The sequence below is a fragment of the Arachis stenosperma genome, chromosome 7 (assembly GCF_014773155.1).
Source record: "Arachis stenosperma cultivar V10309 chromosome 7, arast.V10309.gnm1.PFL2, whole genome shotgun sequence".
NCBI classification, from domain to species: Eukaryota; Viridiplantae; Streptophyta; class Magnoliopsida; order Fabales; family Fabaceae; genus Arachis; species Arachis stenosperma.
Window position 1 is genome coordinate 63,523,348 of NC_080383.1, and position 8,129 is coordinate 63,531,476.

General features: G+C 39.9%; 1 non-coding gene across 1 annotated transcript; it reads left to right on the top strand.

Annotated features, from left to right (window-relative positions):
- Positions 1 to 1,355: 1,355 nt before the first annotated feature.
- LOC130943125 (small nucleolar RNA R71) lies at positions 1,356 to 1,463 on the top strand. The gene has a single exon (XR_009071658.1). It is a non-coding gene; the product is annotated as a small nucleolar RNA R71 (small nucleolar RNA).
- Positions 1,464 to 8,129: the final 6,666 nt, after the last annotated feature.

Below are 8,129 nucleotides of genomic sequence, written 5' to 3' on the forward strand. Positions count from 1 at the left end.
ACTATGAAATCAGTAGGGATGTAATGGTCTTCAATCTTTACCAAAACATTCTCTACAAGTCCATGAGCTTGTTTTCTTGAATTGTCTGCCATCTCTAATGAGATTCTTGCTGCTTGCACCTCAAAGATCCCTAATTTCTCCATTACAGAGAGGGGCATGAGGTTTACACTTGACCCTAAGTCACACAAGGCCTTCTTGAAGGTCATGGTGCCTATGGTACAAGGTATAGAAAACTTCCCAGGATCCTGCCTCTTTTGAGGCAGTTTCTGCCTAGACAAGTCATCCAGTTCCTTGGTGAGCAAAGGGGGTTCATCCTCCCAAGTCTCATTTCCAAATAACTTGTCATTTAGCTTCATGATTGCTCCAAGGTATTTAGCAACTTGCTCTTCAGTGACATACTCATCCTCTTCAGAGGAAGAATACTCATCAGAGCTCATGAAAGGCAGAAGTAAGTCCAATGGAATCTCTATGGTCTCATTTTGAGCCTTAGATTCCCGTGGTTCCTCATTGGGGAACTCAGAGGAGGTTGGTGCACGCCCATTGAGGTCTTCCTCAGTGGCGTCCACCTCCTCTCTTTCCCTTCCATATTCGGCCATGGTTATGGCTTTGCATTCTCCTTTTGGATTTTCTTCTGTATTACTTGGGAGAGTACTAGGAGGGAGTTCAGTAATTTTCTTGCTCAGCTGTCCCACTTGTCCTTCCAAATTTCTGATGGAGGACCTTGTTTCATTCATGAAACTTTGAGTGGTTTTGATTAGATCAGAGACCATTGTTGCTAAGTCAGAAGTACTCTGCTTAGAACTCTCTGTCTGTTGCTGAGAAGATGATGGAAAAGGCTTGCCATTGCTAAACCTGTTTCTTCCACCATTATTGTTATTGAAACCTTGTTGAGGTCTCTCTTGATTCTTCCATGAGAGATTTGGGTGATTTCTCCATGAAGAGTTATAGGTGTTTCCATAGGGTTCTCCTAGGTAATTCACCTCTTCCATGGAAGGGTTCTCAGGATCATAAGCTTCTTCCTCAGATGAAGCTTCCTTAGTACTGCCATGTGCATTTTGCATTCCAGACAGACTTTGAGAAATCAAATTGACTTGTTGAGTCAATATCTTGTTCTGAGCCAATATGGCATTCAGAGTGTCAATCTCAAGAACTCCTTTCTTCTGACTAGTCCCATTGTTCACAGGATTCCTTTCAGAAGTGTACATGAATTGGTTATTTGCAACCATTTCAATCAATTCTTGAGCTTCTGCAGGCGTCTTCTTCAGATGAAGAGATCCTCCAGCAGAGCTATCCAAAGACATCTTGGATAGTTCAGAGAGACCATCATAGAAGATACCTATGATGCTCCATTCAGAAAGCATGTCTGAAGGACATTTTCTGATTAATTGTTTGTATCTTTCCCAAGCTTCATAGAGGGATTCTCCATCCTTCTGTCTGAAGGTTTGGACTTCCACTCTAAGCTTACTCCATCTTTGTGGTGGAAAGAACTTTGCCAAGAAGGCATTGACTAGCTTTTCCCAAGAGTCCAGGCTTTCTTTAGGTTGAGAATCCAACCATATTCTAGCTCTGTCTATTACAGCAAAAGGGAATAGCATCAGTCTGTAGACCTCAGGGTTAACCCCATTAGTCTTGACTGTGTCACAGATTTGCAAGAATTCAGCTAAGAACTGATGAGGATCTTCCATTGGAAGTCCATGGAACTTGCAATTCTGTTGCATTAGAGAAACTAATTGAGGCTTAAGCTCAAAGTTGTTTGCTCCAATGGCAGGGATAGAGATGCTTCTCCCATAGAAATCAGGAGTAGGTGCAGTGAAGTCACCCAGCACCTTCCTTGCATTGTTGGCATTATTGTTGTTTTCGGCTGCCATGGGTTCTTCTTCCTTGAAGAATTCGGTCAGGTCCTCAACAGAGAGTTGTGCTCTAGCTTCTCTTAGCTTTCTCTTCAAGGTCCTTTCAGGTTCAGGGTCAGCTTCAACAAGAATGCCTTTGTCTCTGCTCCTGCTCATATGAAAGAGAAGAGAAAAAGAGAATGTGGAATCCTCTATGTCACAGTATAGAGATTCCTTGAGATGTCAGAGAAAAAGAAAAAAAATAGAAGAAAAGAAGGTAGAAGAATTCGAACTTGATTAGTTAGAGTTCGAATTGGGCATTAAGAAGGAGCAGTACTCCATAAATAGAAGGATGTGAGAAGGAGGGAAGAGGATTTTCGAAAATTAATTAAAAAGATGTCAAAAACATTTTAAAAATTGATTGATAATTTTCGAAAATTGAAAGTGGGGAAGAATTAAAGTGATTTTTAAAAAAGATTTTGAAATTAGAAGTCTAAAAGATTTGATTGAAAACTATTTTGAAAAAGATGTGATTAAAAAGATTTGATTGAAAAGTTATGGTTTTAAAAAGATGTGATTGAGAAGATATGATTTGAAAACAATTTTAAAAGATATGATTTGAAAACAATTTGAAAAGATATGATTTTAAAAAAAAATTAATGACTTGCCTAACAACAAAAGATATGATTCAAACATAAAACCATTCTTAATAGAAAAGGCAAAAAATGTTCAATCAAATCATTAATTGTTAGTAAGTATCTTTGAAAAAGGAAAGAAATTGATTTTGAAAACATTTGATTGAAAAGATATGATTTGAAAAAGATTTGGTTTTGAAAAACTTTGAAAACTTGAAAAAAATTGGTTTGAAAACAAAATCTTCCCCCTAGCACCATCCTGGCGTTAAACGCCCAGAATGGTATACATTCTGGCGTTTAACGCCCAGAATGGTATACATTCTAGCGTTTAACGCCCAAAATGCTACCTCTTTGGGCGTTAAACGCCCAACCAGGTGCCCTGGCTGGCGTTTAAACGCCAGTCTGTCTTCTTTACTGGGCATTTTTGAATGCTCAGCTTTTTCTGTATAATTCCTCTGCAGTATGTTCTGAATCTTCAATTCTTTGTATTATTGACTTGAAAAGACACAAATTAAAAATATTTTTGGATTTTTAATAATCAAAATGCAACAGGAATCAAATAACAATGCATGCAAGACACCAAACTTAGCAGTTTGTGTACTACTGACACTATATGAGACACATAAACACTCAAGCCAACAGAATTCAAAGATCAGAGTAAGAAATCATCAAGAATTACTTGAAGATCCTTAAGACACATGAATGAATGCATGCAATTGACACCAAACTTAAGATGAGACACTAGACTTAAGCAAGAAACATCAAATATTTTTAGTTTTTTATGATTTTGTAATTTTTTTTTTGTGTTTTTCGAAAATTAAGTGGAAAAAAATATCAAAATTCTTAATGAGAATTCCAGGAATCAGTGCAATGCTAGTCTAAGACTCCGGTCCAGGAATTAGACATGGCTTCACAGCCAGCCAAGCTTTCAAGGAAAGCTTCGGTCCAAAACACTAGACATGACCAAAGATCAGCCAAGTCTTAGCAGATCACTGCTCCAAAAGCAAAATTGATGAAAATCAACAAGCTCTTGTGGTGATAAGTTGAAACCTCGGTCCAATCAGATTAGACATGGCTTCTCAGCCAGCCAGATTTCAACAAATCATCATGAAACTCTAGAATTCATCTTCAAGAATTTCGAAAAAAATAAATACCTAATCTAAGCAACAAGATGAACCGTCAGTTGTCCAAACTAGAACAATCCCAGGCATTGTTACCAAAAGCTTGCTCAAAACTTGAACAATCCCCGGCAACGGCGCCAAAAACTTGGTGCGCGAAATTGTGAACAATACTTTTCACAACTCTCATAATCCCTGGTCATGAACTCCAAAAACTTGGTGGTTCAATTCCATGGCATTACACAACTTCGCACAACTAACCAGCAAGTGCACTGGGTCGTCCAAGTAATACCTTACGTGAGTAAGGGTCGATCCCACGGAGATTGTTAGCATTGAAGCAAGCTATGGTCATCTTGTAAATCTTAGTCAGGTAAACTCAAATGTATATGATGATGAACGAAAATAACATAAAAGATAAAGATAGTGATACTTATGTATATCATTGGTGTAAGAGCTTTAGACAAGCGTATGAAGATGCCTTCCCTTCCGTCTCTCTGCTTTCCTACTGCCTTCATCCAATCCTTCTTACTCCTTTCCATGGCAAGCTCGTGTAGGGTTTCACTGTTGTCAGCAGCTACCTCCCATCCTCTCAGTGAAAGCGAGAGCATATGCTCTGTCACAGCATAGCGGAATTCAGCTGTCGGTTCTCGGTCAGGCCGGAATAATATCCATTGATACTTTTGCGTCTGTCACTAACGCCCTAGCCTGCTAGGAGTTTGAAGCACGTCACAGTCATTCAGTCATTGAATCCTACTCAGAATACCACAGACAAGGTTTAGACCTTCCGGATTCTCTTGAATGCTGCCATCAGGTCCTGCCTATACCACGAGGACTCCGATTAAAGAATCCAAGAGATATTCACTAAGCCTCGAATGCTTGTAGAACAAGAGTGGTTGTCAGTCACTTTGTTCATGGGTGAGAAGGATGATGGGCGTCAATCATCACCTTCATCAAGTTGAAGAACAAGTGATATCTTGGATAAAGAACAAGCGGAATTGAATAGAAGAACAATAGTAATTGCATTAATACTCGAGGTACAGCAGAGCTCCACACCTTAATCTATGGTGTGTAGAAACTCCACCGTTGAAAATACATAAGCATAAGGTCTAGGCATGGCCGAATGGCCAGCCTCCCAATGATCTAAGATAGCATAAAACAAAGATAGCTACCCAAAGTCTCTAGATACAATAGTAAAAGGTCCTACTTATAGATAACTAGTAGCCTAAGGTATGACATAAAAATCCACTTCCGGGCCCACTTGGTGTGTGCTTGGGCTGAGCAATGAAGCATTTTCGTGTAGAGACTCTCCTTGGAGTTAAACGCCAGCTTTAGTGCCAGTTTGGGCGTTTAACTCCCAATTAGGTGCCAGTTTCGGCGTTTAACGCTGGAATTTCTTGAGGTGACTTTGAACGCCAGTTTGGGCCATCAAATCTTGGGCAAAGTATGGACTATTATATATTGCTGGAAAGCCCAGGATGTCTACTTTCCAACGCCGTTGAGAGCGCGCCAATTGGGCTTCTGTAGCTCCAGAAAATCCACTTCGAGTGCGGGGAGGTCAGAATCCAACAGCATCTGCAGTCCTTTTGAGTCTCTGGATCAGATTTTTGCTCAGATCCCTCAATTTCAGCCAGAAAATATCTGAAATCACAGAAAAACACACAAACTCATAATAAAGTCCAGAAAAGTGAATTTTAACTAAAAACTAATAAAAATATACTAAAAACTAACTAGATCATACTAAAAACATACTAAAAACAATGCCAAAAAGCATACAAATTATCCGCTCATCAGTAACATGTCATCAAACGCCAGAAACATGCTTTACATGGGCGTTGAATGCCCAGAATGTGCACTAATGGGCGTTTAAACGCCAGAATGATGCACAAAGGCATTTTACATGCCTATTTGGTGCAGGGATGGAATTCCTTGACACCTCAGGATCTGTGGACCCCACAGGATCACCTCAGGATCTGTGGACCCCACAGGATCCCCACCTACCATATTCCCACCTTCTCTCTTAATCCTAATCACACTCTCCTAATCTAAATTCACTCTTTCCCATGTCACACTTCCCAACAACTTTCACCAATCACCTCAATTCCTCTTCCCAATTACCCCATTCACCACTCACATCCATCCACTCTTCCCTATAAACCCCACCCACCTTTAAAATTCAAAACCAATTTCCCACCCATTCCCACCCAAAATGTCCGAACATACCTCCTCCCCCTCCCTATAAATACCCTTCCTTTCTACTTCATTTTCACACAACACAAACCCCTTCTACTTCACCTAAACCGAACCTACCACTCCCCCTTCTCTACCATATTTTCTTCTTCTTCTTCTTCTTCTTCTTCTTTTTCTTTCTTCTCTTGCTCGAGGGCGAGCAATATTTTAAGTTTGGTGTGGTAAAAGCATAAGCTTTTTTTTGTTTTTCCATTACCAATGGCACCTAAGGCCGGAGTATCCTCTAGAAAAGGAAAAGGGAAGACAAAAGCTTCCACCTCCGAGTCATGGGAGATGGAAAAATTCATCTCCAAGAGCCATCAAGACCACTTCTATGATGTTGTGGCAAAGAAGAAGGTGATCCCTGAGGTCCCTTTCAAGCTCAAGAAAAATGAGTATCCGGAGATCCGACATGAAGTCCAAAGAAGAGGTTGGGAAGTCTTAACCAACCCCATACAACAAGTCGGAATCTTAATGGTTCAAGAGTTCTATGCCAATGCATGGATCACTAGGAACCATGACCAAGGTATGAACCCGAGTCCAAAGAATTATCTCACAATGGTTAGGGGGAAATACTTGGATTTCAGTCCAGAAAATGTAAGGTTGGCATTCCACTTGCCTATGATGCAAGGTGATGAACGCCCCTACACTAGAAGGGTCAACTTTGATCAAAGGTTGGACCAAGTCCTTATGGACATTTGTGTGGAAGGAGCTCAATGGAAGAGAGACTCCAAAGGCAAGCCAGTCCAACTAAGAAGACTGGACCTCAAGCCTGTGGCTAGAGGATGGTTGGAGTTCATTCAACGTTCCAACATTCCTACTAGCAACCGATCTGAAGTTACTGTGGATCGGGCCATCATGATTCATGGCATCATGAGTGGAGAGAAAGTAGAAGTTCATTAGGTCATCTCCAATGAAATCTACAAAATAGCCGACAAGCCCTCACCTATGGCACGGCTAGCTTTTCCTCACCTTATTTGCCATCTATGTTACTCAGCTGGAGTTATCATAGAAGGAGATGTCTCCATTGAAGAAGACAAGCCCATCACCAAGAAGAGGATGGAGCAAGCAAAAGAGACCCCTCACGGCTCTCAAGAGATGCATGAGAAAGCTCATCATCAAGAAATCCCTGAGATGCCTCAAGGGATGCACTTTCCTCCAAACAACTATTGGGAGCAACTCAACACTTTTTTAGAAGGTTTGAGCCACAATGTGGAACAATTAAGGGTGGAACATCATGAGCACTCCATCATTCTCCAAGAAATAAGAGAAGATCAAAGAGCAATGAGGGAGGAGCAACAAAGGCAAGGAAGGGACATAGAAGAGCTTAAGGACATTGTTGGACCTTCAAGAAGAAGACGCCACTAGAGGTGGATTCATTCCTTGTTCTTTATTTCTTTCTGCTTTTCGGTTTTTAATATTGTGTTTATCTATGTTTTGTGTCTTTATTTCAGGATCATTAGTATGTAACCATGCCTTAAAGTTATGAATAAAATCCATTAATCCTTCACCTCTCTTAAATGAAAAATGTTTTAATTCAAAAGAACAAGAAGTACATGAAATTCGAATTTATCCTTGAATTTAATTTAATTATATTGATGTGGTGACAATACTTTTTGTTTTCTGAATGAATGCTTGAACAGTGCATATTTTTGATCTTGTTGTTTATGAATGTTAAAACTGTTGGCTTTTGAAAGAATGATGAACAAAGAGAAATGTTATTGATAATCTGAAAAATCATGAAATTGATTCTTGAAGCAAGAAAAAAGAGTGAAAAATCAAAAGCTTGCGAAAAAAAAGAAGGAGAAATTGGCGAAAAAAAAAGAAAGAAAGAAAAAGAAAAAGAAGGAGCAGTAGAAAAAGCCAATAGCCCTTAAAACCAAAAGGCAAGGGTAAAAAGGATCCAAGGCTTTGAGCATCAATGGATAGGAGGGCCCAAGGAAATTAATCCAGGCCTAAGCGGCTAAATCAAGCTGTCCCTAACTATGTGCTTGTGTCATGAAGGTCCAAGTGAAAAGCTTGAGACTAAGTGGTTAAAGTCGTGATCCAAAGCAAAAGAGTGTGCTTAAGAGCTCTGGACACCACTAACTGGGGACTCTAGCAAAGCTGAGTCACAATCTGAAAAGGTTCACCCAGTTATGTGTCTGTGGCATTTATGTATCCAGTGGTAATACTGGAAAACAAAGTGCTTAGGGCCACAGCCAAGACTCATAAGTAGCTGTGTTCAAGAATCAACATGCTTAACTAGGAAAGACAATAACACTATCCGAAATTCTAAGTTCCTAGAGAAGCCAATCATTCTAAACTTCAAAGGAAAAAGT